This window comes from Eutrema salsugineum, unplaced genomic scaffold (assembly GCF_000478725.1).
Source record: "Eutrema salsugineum unplaced genomic scaffold, Eutsalg1_0 scaffold_14, whole genome shotgun sequence".
In the NCBI taxonomy this organism is placed as follows: Eukaryota; Viridiplantae; Streptophyta; class Magnoliopsida; order Brassicales; family Brassicaceae; genus Eutrema; species Eutrema salsugineum.
Window position 1 is genome coordinate 8557590 of NW_006256877.1, and position 16295 is coordinate 8573884.

General features: G+C 41.4%; 1 pseudogene; it reads left to right on the top strand.

Annotated features, from left to right (window-relative positions):
* Positions 1-911: 911 nt before the first annotated feature.
* Positions 912-5316, top strand: LOC18022885 (annotated as a pseudogene).
* The last annotated feature ends 10979 nt before the right edge of the window (positions 5317-16295 follow it).

Sequence of the window (16295 nt, forward strand, 5' to 3'; positions counted from 1 at the left end):
CCATCAATTGGATCTCTTTCACGTCAAATCAATTGTAAGAATCTATCAAAAGAATAAACAAGTTAATTCGTCTAGTTCTTGGTTTTATGAGAAACTGTATTTCATTGGTGTTTGATTTCTGCTTATGAGAAACAAATAATTGGTGTTTCTCATGCTGGGTCAATCCGGTCCACGTAATTCTTTTTTTTTTTCTTCTAAGCAAAAAAACACAATTTTTTTTGGTCAACAGCCTGAATAGGTTCGGAGATTAAAAAAAGCAAAATTTTTAAAATAGAAAAACAACCTTTAAGTTTTCAAAATATTAATTCAGTAGAAATTCTGTGAATATTGAAATAGATTTTATTAATGGAAAAAATGTTTGCTTAAGTGAACAATATAAGAAGCTCCAGTGGCGAGCAGACCTAAGAAACTATTTCTACGGAAGTCAATATATTATTATAAATTGTTTATCTTTTGAATATTATCTTTAATATATATATATAAATATATATCAAAGTTTTATATTCTTATTATAATATATTTCAAAATTGTGCGAAAAACGCTAATAAGTTATAAACTAACAAGTTTTTAACGTGTGTTATTAGTTCATTGTATTGTTTTCAACTCTGTTAGATTTAAAGTAAGAACATATTTGAAATAAAATTTAGCTCCTTTAATTAAAAATTTAGATTATGTGCTCAGTCAAATTTACCATTTTGAATTCTAATAGAATTGAATTCCATAACAAATAAAAAAATAACTAATTAAAAATATAAAATTAATTTCAAATTCAATTGGATCTCTTTCACGTCAAATCAATTATAAGAATCTATCAAAAGAATAAACAAGTTAATTCGTCTAGTTCTTGGTTTTATGAGAAACTGTATTTCATTAAATACTAATAGAGATTTATGGCATATTTATTTTGATGAATGGTGTTAGGGATAAATTTGATATTTTCTAGATGGACGTACCGCGTGCTTGCAGATGCAAGAAAAGGAACAAGGAAAGTTAGAGAAAGAACCATATGGGTACAAGATCAGGGAAAATCCAGAGAAAGCAGAAGTACATTTGAAAGTGTAGGGAATTTCCTCCAGGAGATAGAGAGAGCTGGCGCGGATGCAGAATTAACTCAGCAGGAAAGTGAACAACCTCAGTTGCTGCAGAAGATGTAATAAAGGCTGCGGAAGGCGCACCTTGGAGGATCTGGAGTGGAAAAAGAAATCTGTCATAGTAAACGAAAGTAAGCTGAGTGAGAAGGGAAGACTAGATGAAATAGGCGGCGAAGACAAGCTCACAGCAAGGAGTCCATTTAATGCGGTAACCGGGGGAACTAGACACACGAAGAAAAATAAAAACTGCCACCACTTCTTGGGGTTCTCCGGAGGAGATGCGATCAGAGCATTGGCTTTGTTCGGGATCTGGAGAGCAAAGCGAACGTCGTCCGAAGTTTCATCCTCAAGCACTGGCTTCACGTTATAAGCGCCACAGAGATCTTTTCCAGAAATTTCTATCCCAGAAAGATCACTTATAAGAGACCCCAGGCCACTGGAGTCAGCTGGCTGGGGAAAAACTTTAGCTTGCGACATACTTCAGCTATCAAGTGAGGAACCCGGGACCGGAACCCAAACTTAATGAAGTGCTTGAAGATAGCAGTATAAGAGGGAGTATCCTGTGAAGGTGACGCGCCGGTGAGTTCATCAGTGGTGGACGTAAGAAACTATTTTCTACGGGGTCAATATATTATTATAAGTTATTTTTCTTTTGAATATTATCTTTAATATATATATATATATAGTTTTATATTCTTATTATAATACCTTTCAAAATGATACTAAAAACGCTTATAAGTAATAGACTAACGATTTTTTAGGGTGCACTATTAGTTCATTATATTGTTTTCAACTCCGTTAGATTTAAAGTAAGAACACATTTGAAACAAAATCGAGAGGGTCCAAAGCACAAAGCCATACGTCGTTTACATACTTACGTCAATAATAATATTCTTGTCTTTGTCAACAAGACCATCTTATGCAAGAAAACAAATAAATGTGCTTAGCTTCGGAGCAAAACCTAATGGTATTGTTGACTCAGCTCCAGCCTTTGCCAAGGCGTGGGGGCAGCTTGCGGTTCCACGGATGATGCGGTTATATACGTACCGAAAGGGCGATATCTGCTTAGCCCGATTCGTTTCAAAGGTGAAAGTTGTAAGAGCCTTGATATTTTTTTGAGGATCGATGGTACTCTTGTTGGTTCGGAGGATTTTAGGTGTCTTGGGAGAGAAGAAACATGGCTCAGCTTTGAAAGAGTCACTGGAGTTTCTGTTATCGGTGGTTCTCTTGACGCTAAGGGACCTTCGCTGTGGGCTTGCAAGGGCTCCTCCAGCAACAACTGTCCATCTGGTGCTACGGTACGATAGGCGAGTCAATAAAAGGATTATTGCTTAGTATTGTTCTTTTATCAAAATACGGAATTGCGGATTTAGGTATTTTTGTCCATAGATTAAACCATATAGATATCTTACGATAAACGGTTTCGAATTTAAAATCAATTAGATTTTTTTTTTTTTTTAAATATTTTAATAAGCTATTAGAGATGATTACGTCCTTCCTCATAACCCATAATTTTTTTTCTTGATTCTACAAAGCAGAAAACTATTTATCAAATTTTCTACAAAATATGGGTTTTTTCTTCTAAACTAAATGACAATGAACGGAATGGTTCATATGTTTTATATTTTACATTAGATACCGTTTCATATAGTGATATGAGAATTTAATAATATACTTTTGAAAATAAGCATCATGGTCTCTTACGTAGTGCAAGACTAGTATTAGATGTCTATGATACTAGATCTCTGAATATTTGTTTTCATTTGTATGTAAATCATACAGACCATAAGTTTTATGGGTTCGAGTAGAATCAAGGTGAAGGGACTGCTGTCATTGAACAGCCAAATGTTCCACATCGTCATTAACCGATGCCGCAATGTTAAAATCGAAGATATTCGGATCTTGGCTGATGGAAAAAGCCCAAACACAGATGGCATTCATGTTCAGCTTTCCACTGATGTTGAAATCCATAACGCTTCCATCAAAACCGGTAACGATTGTATCTCCATTGGACCTGGAACCAAGAACTTGTGGGTCGAACGAGTCACATGTGGGCATGTGGCCCTGGTCATGGAATCAGGTGAGTCACCATTTTGTATTTACGTAACTTTTATAATTCTAAGCCATATATATATGAATATATTCATCCAATGCACTAAACATATAACGTGTAGCAATATAATATAAAATTTTGTATACATATATGTCATAATTTGACATACAATTAAACAATGCATGGGCTTGAAGCAAAGATAAAAATGCAGAGAGAGTTTATCCAGATGAACTTATCCATGTGGACAGAAATCAACTAAACTAATAAATGTTATAGGAAATGTGCAAGACCATGCATGGACATATGTTATATGCACTCACATGAATCGTGTCTATATATAGAAAATTTGTAATATATGGTTCAATAAAATGCAGCATTGGGAGCTTGGGAAAGGATAGGGAAGAGGAAGGGGTACAAAATGTGACGGTGAAGAAGACAGTGTTTGTAGGAACAGACAATGGATTAAGGATTAAATCATGGGCTAATCCAACATCTGGTTTGTTCAAAGGGTTCGGTTTTTGGAATCTCTCATGTTCAATGTCAAGTTTCCTCTCATCATTGACCAACACTATTGTCCTCATAACATTAACTGTCCATCTGAGGTAACTTTTTTTTTTTCTTTAATTGTTATAAGTTCTCAACTTCTAATATTAACGAAAAATTTTCGAATTCTTTATACGAAAAATATAGAAAGAAGGAATTTTTTTTTTGTTTTCCAAAATTTTCTTAGATGTTTTGTGTGTAAAAGCTAATCTACTACAATGCATAACTAAACGTGCAACTTAAGAAAGAAGATCATCAATATATACATGCTTGACAAAAATGTACATGAGCTAGAGTTAAAGGAGCTAACTAAGTATCTTAATTACTTTTTTATTTATTGATAATGATCTAGGAATCAGGAGTGAGGATAAACGATGTAATATATCAAGGAATAAGAGGAACATCAGCTACAAAAATTGCCGTAAAATTGGACTGCAGTTCTAAATCTCCATGCACACATATTAGAATGAATGACATTAATTTGAGATATGCTAATGAAGCTGCAAAATATTCTTGTGTCAATGTCCTTGGAGATACTCTTGGTTTGGTAAAATCCCAAGCCTGCTTCTGATTCATTCAATGGAGTTCATATATAGCAAACTAAAAAATCATATTTGTAAAGTTTAACTGTTCTGATTATGTTTTCTGTGAATATATTGGATATTCTATGTATACATTTGATTCTCATATAAAGAAGGAAAGACAGAAGAACACAATTTACATATGATTTTTGGTTTAGCTATTAATTTAATTGATCATGTTTATTACATTATAGTCGAACTTCTATAAATTAATAATGTTAAAACTAAATATTTTATTGAAGAGGAATATATTTACCAAATTATTATTTGGTTGATAAATTAATTTTGGAACCGAAAAAATATTTACTGATTATGATAATTAAATTATAATTTTTTTTTATTATGTATGTAAATGTTGGCTCATTATATAACATATATGAAGGCATACATTAACCAACTCCATCTCAGTTTAATGCATACACTATTTTACGCATAAATTTGATCCTTCTTAATTCGATCCTTCGGACAAATAACTAGCTTGCACATGGTGTTTATGTTTTTTTGTAGGTACGGTCCTCCTGGGTCAAATTAGGACTCACATTGGACTTATGACCCCATACGATCTAAACCCTAAACGATCGGCCACCTGTTCCTGGGTTCGTCATATCTGACAGCGTAGGCCACACTATTAGGCACAAGGAGGTTGGAATCTAAGTAGTCAGGAGGAGGAGAGGTCTCTATGTCCTAGACCCAAGCTCAGTGATCCAGAAGGGTCGGGATATAAGGAAAGGTGGCCCGCACAGGTACACGGAGAGCTGAAGCGTTCAAGCAATCCAGGCAGTCAAGTCCCAAGTATCGAGGGATTCAGCCAGGTATGAGTAAACCCATAAGCGGGAAACACTATTCAAATTTCTCTCCATTCGACAATAGGAATATGCTTTAGTCTAATTTGATCACCCATACCCTTACAAACCCACAAGATTGGCATTTAATGCATCTTGCTTACATGTATCAGGCGACAATGACCTTTCACAAGAACCAGAGGGAAAAGCAGAGGATCAATGCGAGCCATACTGCGCCTGAACCGCCAAACCAGCCTGTACACTGAGGATGAAAGGGACGCGCCAAGGAACGGTCTCGTGGCAGGCAGAACACGCCAAGAAAAGTTGGTGAGACCATCAGAAGCGTGACGCAAGCATAAGATTCGAACCCAGTCAAGCTGAATCATGGACCGATCCACCCGACTTACTATCCATAGACCAACCCGGTATACTAACCCGGGTCAGGTAAAATCTTATAAATACTTTGTCCTTTCCAACGAGGAAGGGGATCACTTTCTTAGCAATCTCGAGTTTCATATTATCTCTCTAGATACTTGTGACCCTTGAGCACTAGCACCTCATACAATCCAATCATTCTTCCGATCGTCTCTTCACTTCCTCTCTTCGGCGGTTCCTGAACTGTGGAGCATTTTAACCCACAAACTCTTATTTTCTTTTCATTTCACCACAAAAATCCCATCACCGCTAAAGGCCAGAGTTGACTCCACCCTTCTTGTTGGGGTCGGTTTTCACCCCCATAAGTTTAACTGCCTCTAAAAAAAAAGACTAAGTGTTAAAATTAAGCTTCAGAAAGCCCAATTTCGCGATTTCCTTGAAAAAGGGCCGAACTGAAACATAGCAGGTAACATAGACCAATCCGAATCACGACAGACCGAGTGATCACCTCAATAAAGCCAAACCAAACCAATTGACGTCTTGAACCGAGCCAAACCGTGAGCTGGCTCGGTAAAACCAAGATAAATCGGAGGAATCTCGGCTGGTCAAGGAAGAACCGAGCCAAACCACAGGAAGATTGGAGAAACCGAGCCGAACCGGTCCGGTTTGGGATATTCCCTGCGCACCTGAGCAGAGGAGTAACCTGCAAACGAGAAGTGGATTGGGCCGAAGAAGAAAGAGAATAGGCCGAGCCGGAAGGTTGAAAGCGTTAACGGGCCGAACCGGATAGTCGCGGAGGCCCGATGAACAAATCCAAGAGATTTTACCCTAGAAGGGATTGGGGTCGGCAGCCGCACAAAAAAAAAAGAAAATCTCCAAGAATCTTTCCTGAGATTCTTGGCTAGGCGGTTTGTAGACTTAGTATAAATAGTCGATGTAATTCTTTCATTATGTAATTTTTATGCAATCGCTGAAACCCTAAGCAATAAAACTATCTTTTTTCTTGAGATTTTCACTTAGCAGCTTTGGATCCCTCTTTTTCCTTAACAAATATTGATTGTGCGAGTTTTGACTGACATAATTTGGCGCCGTCTGTAGGGAAATAAAGCTTTCTTACACCAAGAATTTTCTTGAACGAGATCTGAAGAGATGTCCAGAGACGAACGGAGAGACGACCAGAACAACGATGGAGATCATACCCGAAGCAAGGAGAACCCTCCTCCGACAGATGCAGGCGCAACAGCAGAACCCTTGGACGAGGTGAAGAAGATGCTCGCGGCAATGATGGAAAAGTTTAATGTGCAGTGATATATTCATAAATTGCATCATTTAGTACACATATTTAAGTCCAAATCATGTCTCATTTGCATATATTTTAGGTCTTTAGGCATTGTTTTAGGACTTTAGAGATTGCAATATGTCCAAAAGAGTTTTGCATGGTTTGGAGTGTTAAACAGGTGCTTATGGAGCTTATTTGGAGTGGACAATGTGATTCAGATGAAGAAGTGGAGTTGAAATGATCAAAAATGGTGTAGAGGAGCAATTTTGAGTTTCTAGGAAAAATGCTTTACTGATGGTCGAAGATTCTAGGCTAAAATCAATCCGGCCAAAATATATACTGGCTGTTCAAGTTTCTCGACCAAAAATCTTGGGTGCAGACACATCTCCGAAATCACATTACCGGAAGGTCTTGCCGGCCGATTCAGCCTCCGGGGTCTTCAGAAAAGATCAAGCTAATTGATTTTAGATTTCAGAAAATTTAAAATCGATGAATTTGGAGCATTGAGCTGAAAGATACGGCCACCGGAAGACAGACCTGTCTCGTAGCCATTCCGGAGCAATCAGATACGTCTGAAAGATTACCTGTCCGGGGAGTTGTAACGACCGATTCAGCTTACAGGGTCTTCAAAAAGGTTGGATAAGATCAGGTCACGGATCCAGAACAGGTAAAATCATTGGATTTGGAGTCGTGAGCTGAGAGTTACGGCCACCAGAAGACACACGTGTCTCGCTACAGCTTCAAGACCGATCCGATGAGTCACAAAGATTGCGTGGGACGATGCCTTTCCAATCTGATTCAGTTGCTGGGGCCTTCATCAAGATTCAAAGTCTTTGAGTACTCTTTCCAGAACATCTGAGATCATCTATTTTGAAGCCATTTGCTGAAAGATAGCGTCTCCGGAGTAAACACTGGTCCAGAAGCCCTTTTTGATCGTTTCAATGCACTTCAGAGATGAGCCGGCCGGGGAACCTTCCAATCCCAAAGCGCCGAAGGTTTCTTCACCAAAGTTTGAGATATTTGAGTGTTCTTTCCACTGAAGTTGGAATCATTCCATTTTGATACGTTTCTCCAAAGACCGGACACACTTGGGCAATGGAGGTAGATAGATCTTTGGCAAGATCAAATTCACGAAGCAGATGCTAAGGCGTGAGAGTGGAAACTCCCAAATATTCCTAGGACCAAACTTGCGGTGATCATCACGAACAAAGGGGGGAGGGGTGGCTGCACAAAGATAAGAATCCGCGGATCTAAGATGATTAGGCGTGAGAACGAGGTTCCCAAAAATCCTGATGCCCCTAAATCAACTTAAAATGAAAACTTAGGCTTGATGGATCGAAGGCTGCGTTGAGTCCGATGAAAAGAACTCAATAAACCAAAAGAAAGATTCAAGAGGCTGACAACCTTAGAATCAAAAATAGTTCTCAAAAGAACAAAGAGAAAATCTCGAAATTTTAAGAAAAAAGTGAATGAGTTCCAAATGAGAATACAAAGGCCTTATATAGAAGGCCAAGTAGCTCAAAGGTTACACTTAGGAAATTAAAAGAAAATAAATGCTAAGACTAAAAACGTTGAATGACTCTTCGGTGTTCTCAGAATGACTCTTGGACTGCTCCACGGAAAAGGACTTTTGGACTTCCGACCCATGAACCAGACCGTAAAAAGAATCTAGGTCAAGAGGTGGGCAATGGATTTAACCTCGTTAAAACCCCACCCGGTAAACCCATTGGGACAAACCCAGGTGTAAGGAAAAAGAGTATTAAGCCATCACCCGGACCAGATTAGCTACAGCCGACGTTCATGAGCACGGTCACAATCTTGGGTGATGCTGGGTCGTGTGGTCCATCCTTGATCACTTAAAGCACAGCTTGAACCGCCCCTTCCAGCTTCTTAGCCCTGGATCGCGTCATGGGTCCTTCTGGAACGGCTAAGTGGGCTTACGGAACCTCGACTTCTTTATCTGGGTCATGCTCTGGGTCCATGATCATATCATCCTCCCCCTCTTGAAAGGGACTTGTCCTCAAGTCCGGACCATCTGAAACATAAGGAAGTATGTCAGCAACGTTAAAACTAAAACTTACTGAATACTTACCTTGCAAATCGAGTTTGTATGCATTGTCATTGATCCGGTCAAGGACTGTGAAGGGACCATCTACACGAGGTAATAATTTGGACTTTCCTTCTTCAGGAAACTGATCCTTTCTTAGGTAGACCCACACTAGATCTCCTGGTTCGAACATTCTCTTGTTCCGGCCCTTGTTAGCGTGCTTCTTGTACAACTCTGTTTTTCGCTCAATGATTTGTTTAGCCTTTTCATGCATCTGTTTGACAAACTCGGCCATTTTCTTACCATCCATGCTTACATGCTCAGACAATGGTAAAGGCGAAAGATCAAGTGGGGTAAGGGGGTTAAAGCCATAAACCAATTGAAAGGAGAAAACAAAGTAGTAGAATGCACCGCATGATTATATGCTCTACGTGTGGCAAACAGTCTTCCCAAGTCCTGAGATTCTTTTTAATGAAAGATCTAAGCAAAGCCGACAAAGTCCTATTCACTACCTCGTTTTGTCCATCGATTTGGGGATGACAGGTGGTAGAAAAACATAGCTTAGTACCTAACTTGGACCACAGAGTCTTCCAAAAGTAACTGAGAAACTTAGTGTCCCTATCTGAGATTATGGTTCTAGGTCCTAAAGAACAGATCGGCTACGTTAGATGCATCGTCGGTCTTGTGACAAGGGATAAAGTAGGCCATTTTCGAAAATCGATCTACAACTACGAAGACCGAGTCTTGTCCTTTCCTAGTTCTTGGTAAGCCTAAAACAAAGTCCATAGAGATATTGGTCCATGGTGAACTAGGAATGGGTAATGGCGTATACATACCTGGTGGCTGGCTTTTGGATTTAGCAAACTTACAAGTGACACTCCGGCTACAGATTCTTTCCATGTCCCTTTTCATATGTGGCCAGAAGAAATGGTCTTGGACCACGCTGAGGGTCTTAGTAACTCTGAAGTGTCCCATCAAGCCGCCGTCGTGTGCTTCCCTAAACAAAAGATCACGAAGTGAAATGTTAGGTATTCACAATCGGTTTTCATAAAACAGGAAATCATCATTTCTAAAATATTTGCCATTAGCAAATTTAGAGAAAGATTGATAAACTTCCTAGAAGTCTGAGTCAGAGGAGTAAGCCTCTTTTATCATCTCAAAACCGAGTATCTTCGCGTCCAAAGCGGAGATTAGGCTGTACCGTCGAGACAAAGCGTCGGCCACGATGTTGTCCATTCCCTTCTTGTACTGAATGACGTAAGGAAATGTATCAATAAACTCAACCCATCTCGCGTGCTGCTTGTTTAGCTTTTGCTGCCCCTTAAGATGCTTTAATGACTGGTGATCCGTGTGGATTACAAACTCCTTTGGCCAGAGATAATGTTGTCAAGTCTGTAAGGCGCGAACTAGGGCATAGAGTTCCTTATCATACATGGGGTCTCTCTTAAATAGACTTAGAGAGAAATCGCAGCCCTAAGAAACAAACTACATGAAGTTTGAAATAAAAACGACAAGAAGTTTGATTTAAAAAATAAAACAGCGAGGCGTCCCTAAATTCCTAAGTGGTGCGCCAAAATACTAAGTGCACAAGTCATTGTGACTTTGCACATTATTACCCATTAGTAACAACTTCTAAGTAACTCGACGTAGCAATGATTTCTGCCTCGTTAAAAACCTTGGAGAAGAATCTCCTTGCCTTCCAAAATCCTCACCAAGGAAAAGAGTACAGAATCATCATCTAAGTTACCTAGTCATTGTTACTGGGTTCTTCATTCTTCAAGATAGAGATGTTGAAGATGTGAGCTCCGACCTCCTGGTGATCGCTGTCCTCTGTGGCAATGAGTGTGTGAGCCTCCTTAGCCATCTCTCTAGCTCTGGAACGAGTGCTCTGAGCTGGTCACGATCATATCAACTTTCGTGGCTCGGCTATAACCTAGGATCGGACACTGGTTAGCCACTCCAGCGTTACCGGTTAAGATTTGAATGAATGAGAGAATCATTTAAAATTGAAATCATTTAACCTAAGAAACCTAGATCTCATCGATCATGGGGTCCCTTTTGATGGCCCTTTTCACCCAGCAAGGTGACTACTCAGACATGGCTGAGCTTGACAACATCATCATTGGTTTTGAAATAGAAAAGCAGTAAAGTAAAAGAGATTGCATAAACTGAATAGATAGATGAAAAGAAACAGCAAAGGTTCAAGAGAAGAATCTCTATCTCCCTACTCTAAACCTAAGAAACAAAAGTTGGGTGTCTCCCTATCAAGGGGAAAGGAGCACACACGAAATTAGGTCTTATAAAATACATATTTATAGGTCTCCAAGTTTTTCTGGTCGTCCTTAGGGCTTCTTGTGAAGAGAGAATGAGTTGGACTTGAAAACAGGCGATTGGACCGTTTATGGGCTTGTCGCAGAGTTGGGCTTCTCCAAGTTTGGTAAATGCTTGTCCACCGTGGTTGAAGGCTCTCAGACGTGGCGAGGATGGTGTTCACCGTGGTCACGAGCTCTTGGACCGCGGTGGTTGGCTTATGATGTCCAAACTTCATTCCTTCTCTTGCTTTTTTCGCAAGACTGCAGAAAATGTCTTCAGTAAATTGGAAATAACTTATGATACAACCGTTGGATTGCGTCCAATCCAATTGAATTAGGAAGCTCGTTGTCTTCTCTATCTTATGTCCAAATTTGAGCTTGCTCTGTCATGCGAAAATTCTCACCAAAGTACAGGCATAACTAGTCCGTTGATCTGTCATGCGAAAGTCTACACACTTAAACCTATCTTCCAGTCAACTAGCTCTTAACATTCATTAAAAGAGCCACGTTGCCAAAGCAGAAGTGTCATCGATGATAGAAGGTGCGGTTTCACCATCGATCGGTATGGTGCGTCTATTTTTCGGCACAGCGACGTCCTTTCTCTTGTCACATCCTGTAGCAGATTGCTTCTGGTTCAAGCCACCTTTGTGCTTCGTCAGAACAGAAGTAGAAGGTCTCGATCGGCTCGGCAAATCTAAGACGATGACATAATCTTCGTCACCGGATGCGGTAACCTCGGATGATCCGGTGAAATCCTTACCGATTCCTCGAAAGGGATCTCGAGATCTTTCTCCGAAACATTAGCGTCAGCTGAGTTTGTCTCGACAGCCTTAGGAATTTCTTTGTTATTGCTGCAGCCTCGGCGTCCGATTCTTTAAGTGAGGAAGGGTCGGCTCGCCTTGAGAGGTCGATATCTCTGCTCCTTTGGCTCAGCTTGCTTTTTCTCTGTCAGCTTTCTCCTTTTCGTCGCGAAAAGATAATCGCACCATCTTTCCGATCGTATCGTGTGAAGAAGTAGAAGAATCCGAACTAAGAGGGGCTTCGGCAAATAAAGCTCTCGCTTTCTCAACTCTCCTGAACGAGAAATGCTTCGTCCAATTAACTTTACGAGCATCAAGAACTTCCTTGGTCTGAGCAATATCCTCCAGAACTGGCAGAAGCGGATCGCGAACTGCAAGAACAAAAAAAAGAAGAACGTCAAAATCAAGAAATACGATACAAGCAAACAATAACTGCGAGTCGACTACCAAGTGATCCCCTATCTGTCTTGGTCAAGTTAAGAAATTCGTTCTCGACGGAAACCTCGTCAACAGGGATGTCGAAAAAGTAAACGTCCCAAGAGTTATCTTTGCTCGGAAAACCCCCGATGATCCTCCAAGATCTTTTATTCGAGATATAATATCTCCCTGGTTTAGAGGATCGCAAAATCTCTAGAAAATTGCAGAAATGGTCGACTCCGATTTTGATACCGCACTCGTAGCATTGGACAAAAATTCCAATCATATGTTGGAGACCTCGTGGCATGATTTATCCTAAGGAGATCCCGTGTAACCAGAGATATTGCAATATTGGCTTGGCCAACGGAAACTAAAGATAACACAGCTCGAAAAAACTTTCGTAAACTGTAAAATGGTTCGGTGAAGGATCGTTGGCTCGGTCAAAGGGCTCGGGCGCGACAAATTCTATCTCCTCGGAAATCCTACAACGTTGCCTCAAGCTTCGTAATGATTCTTCTGGCGAGAGAGATGAACCATGAGGATCTGGTTTCTTCTTTTTTGTCTTCTGAGAACTTCACGACTTCGAAGGACCTACTCTAAACTTTTCCATCGTGATTTCGAGCTCCCGTTTCGCCGCAGCAGGATGGAAATCAAACCCCTCGAGTTCGGGCTTTACGTCATCAAATCCCAAGGAGACGAATTGTAAACGGGCTCGGTGCGAGATCCATCGTATCTCAGTGGACGTGCAAAATGGAACTCGCGGAATCGGAAGAAGTGCCCGCCTCAGTTTGTATCGCCATCTCGGATTACGAAAGACAATCAGGAAAAGATAGGCGGAGCTAGAGAATGTCGGAGGAGGATCAGGAAGTTTGAAGGTGGATCGAAAAACTTTCGAGCAGATCGGAAACATCAAAGAACTCGCCACACCTTGTATGAAAAACACTAGGGGGTGCTGCGGCCCAGAAAAAAACTAACAAAAAAAAAACGAGAGAGATCAGAGAGGAGAGAGGGGAGAGCTACCTTTTTGGAAATTTTGGAGAAGTGAAAATTGTGAGAAGGAAGTAATGAAGCTCGAGTATATATAGGGACTTAGGCGTGGAGGCCACTTTGCCAAGGGAAATAGCAAACTATAATGGGCTCAGGGAAGCAAAAGTAATTTTTAGGGCCCAGGGCCGAGCCTAAAAAAAGAAAAATTCGGCTCGATGACTTTCAGCCTTGGCATATTCCTATTCCAAAGTAGCTCGGAACTCTTTTCATCTCGGAAGATCTTCATCTTGATAAAATTCGTCAACTTGTCTATTCGTATAAAAATGTTTCGGCGAAATAAGTCGCAGCTTTATTCATCGAGAGCAGCTCGTCGAGCCAACACTGATCCCTTGGGAACATCAGCCGCATTGATCTGTTCTTTGCCTCGGCTCGGCAATACAACCCGCTCTAGTCTCCTCTTCGCTTCGGCTCAGAAACAAAACAGCCAAGCAATTCACCTCGGCAATTCTATGGCATCGCATCGTTTCGACTAATCTCGGCTCAGTAAAAGCAGGAGTAGCATCATCGTCTTAGCTTGGATCATCAAACGTACCTTAAGCGCATTCTTTTGGCTCGGCAAGATAAATTTGCGATACTGGCTCGGTATTGCGTTCTCATCTCGACGTGTCCCAGCTCGGTTAAAAAAAGGACGAAACAAAGAACTGATCCGAGCCAAAAGCCTCAGCAAAGGGACTTATCGCGCGATCCGGCAGTTAACATCGTATACGAACTAACAAGCTTGGGGGCAAACTGTTGGAGTCGGTTTTCACCCCGTTAAGTTTAACGGCCTAAAAAAGACTAAGTGTTAAAATTGGTCTTCGGAAAGCCCAATTTCGCGATTTCCTTGAAAAAAGGGCCAAACAGAAACATAGCAGGTACCGTAGACCAATCTGAATCACGACAGACCGAGTGATCACCTCGATAAAGCCAAACCAAAACCGATTGACATCGTGAACCGAGCCAAATCATGAGCTGGCTCGGTAGAATGGGCCGAGCAGGAAGGTTGAAAGCGTTAACGGGCTGAACCGGATAGTCGCGGAGGCCCGATGAACAAGTTCAAGAGATTTTACCCTAGAAGGGATCGGAGTCGGCAGCGCACAAAAGAAAAGGAAGATCTTCGAGAATCTCTCCCGAGATTCTTGGCTAGGCGGTTTATGCAATCGCAGAAACCCTAAGCAATAAAACTACTTTTCGATCTTTGTTCTTGAGATTTTCACTTAGAAGCTTTGGATCCCTCTTTTTCCTTAACAAATATTGATTGTGCGAGTTTCCACTCACACACTTCTCACGACCTCTCAGCCCACTTTCCTTCACTCGTTTTCCAATATCTCCATTCTTTCCGATTAGTTACTTGATGGTCTTTTCGGTTGGTTTCTGACTTGAGCATCGGAGAGCCTTTGGAAAACACACCCCCATTGTGTTTTCCTTGCCTTCACATATTTCTCGGTTTTGCAGGAGACTTGCCCCCACAAGAGGACCAAAAATCTCCTAAACAGTTTGGCCCTAAAAGGAGGGGGACAACACTCTCTAAGGAAAACAAATCTTCCTTCCCTAAGTCAGAAATCAGCAATAAAACTCAGATCCAAGGACAACAACCCAGGAACACGAGCAAAAGCGGTCAGTGGCGAAGAATTCAGCGCAGATGAACCAAGAAACACAAGACCGGCGAAACCAAAAGGGCGTCGGAATGGAAGACAATAACCCAGGAGGTAGTACGCAAAAAGAAACATATAAATACATCTGATAAATCCTGGATTTACAAGATAAGTCGAAGAGGTCCGAACAACAACAACAAAACAAAAGAAAAGAGGAAGCTAGGGCAAACTGCGTGGCCTCTTTGGGTTCCTCGAACTTCCCGTCAACTGGTAGTGACTAGGAACGCTCCGGTCGTCGCGAAGGGCCTATCGTATGTCCTCGAGGTGGGCACGAGAAGCTGAAAGGTGAGACCCCTCCATGGCGATGGTCTCAACATGAAAAGTTTTTTAAGAAGACCATGATGGGTGGCGGAGAAAGTAAGCAAGCCGGACTGGGAAGAAAACCTCTTCATCGGTGGGAACCCCCCTTCATCCCGAGAAAGAGTATCCTCTCTCCTGTTAGGAGTCGGAGGAGTCTGCGACAGGCGCAAAGAGAGAATAAACACGCCACCGTAAAAGAATCAAAACAAAAAGACAGCCAAAAACCAAGAGACCCACTCACAGGAAGAAATACAGAAGGAGTCGGACTCCTACAGGTTGGCAGAGAGCCCTTGTCAGGGACCTCGATTTCTGAAAGGGGGGCATATGGGAATGGATCAGCAGACGAGCGGTGAAGGTCGTACCTGATATAAGCCTCCGTCAAGGCACTCAAATATTCTGATGAGGGATGAGAGGGAGGAATGGGTCTCAACAAGAAAACGACTAAGAGGACAAAAGGAAAAGCCTAAGTCGAAGAAAGAAGTATGGTTACCTGGGGGCACAAAGGGAGACCCAGGAGACGAGTTGAGAGAAGTGTTGTCGACGACTCATGGGTGAAGAAGAAAAACAGAATCCCTCAGGTCCTCATCCAGCCCGAAAAAGGCCCATGGAAAAGCCATAGTGGGGCTTTGAAAATTCGGGGAATCTGCGGACATTCTTAGTCAGCGAATGTCATGGAAGAGATGACAACGACAAGTTATAGGAGTGCTAGAAGAGCTACTTACCGGCGGGCGCCTAGTCGGACCTGATCACCCCTGCGACGGCATACCCAACATAGATAAAGCTTCTATGAACGGGGTGGTCGACCACCCACTCTGGAGGGACGACGAGAGAAAGTGCACCTTCGCGAAAGAACAAGTCGTATTTCTGTGGGTCGTCCTCCTAGCAGATCGGATAGAAAGCATGCAGTACCATCTCTCCGGAGATGGAAATCCCATAGAGGTCTCAGAGGACCAGTTGATATATTCATAAAATGCATCATTTAGTGTACATTTAAGTCCAAATCATGTCTTATTTGCATACATTTTGGGTCTTTA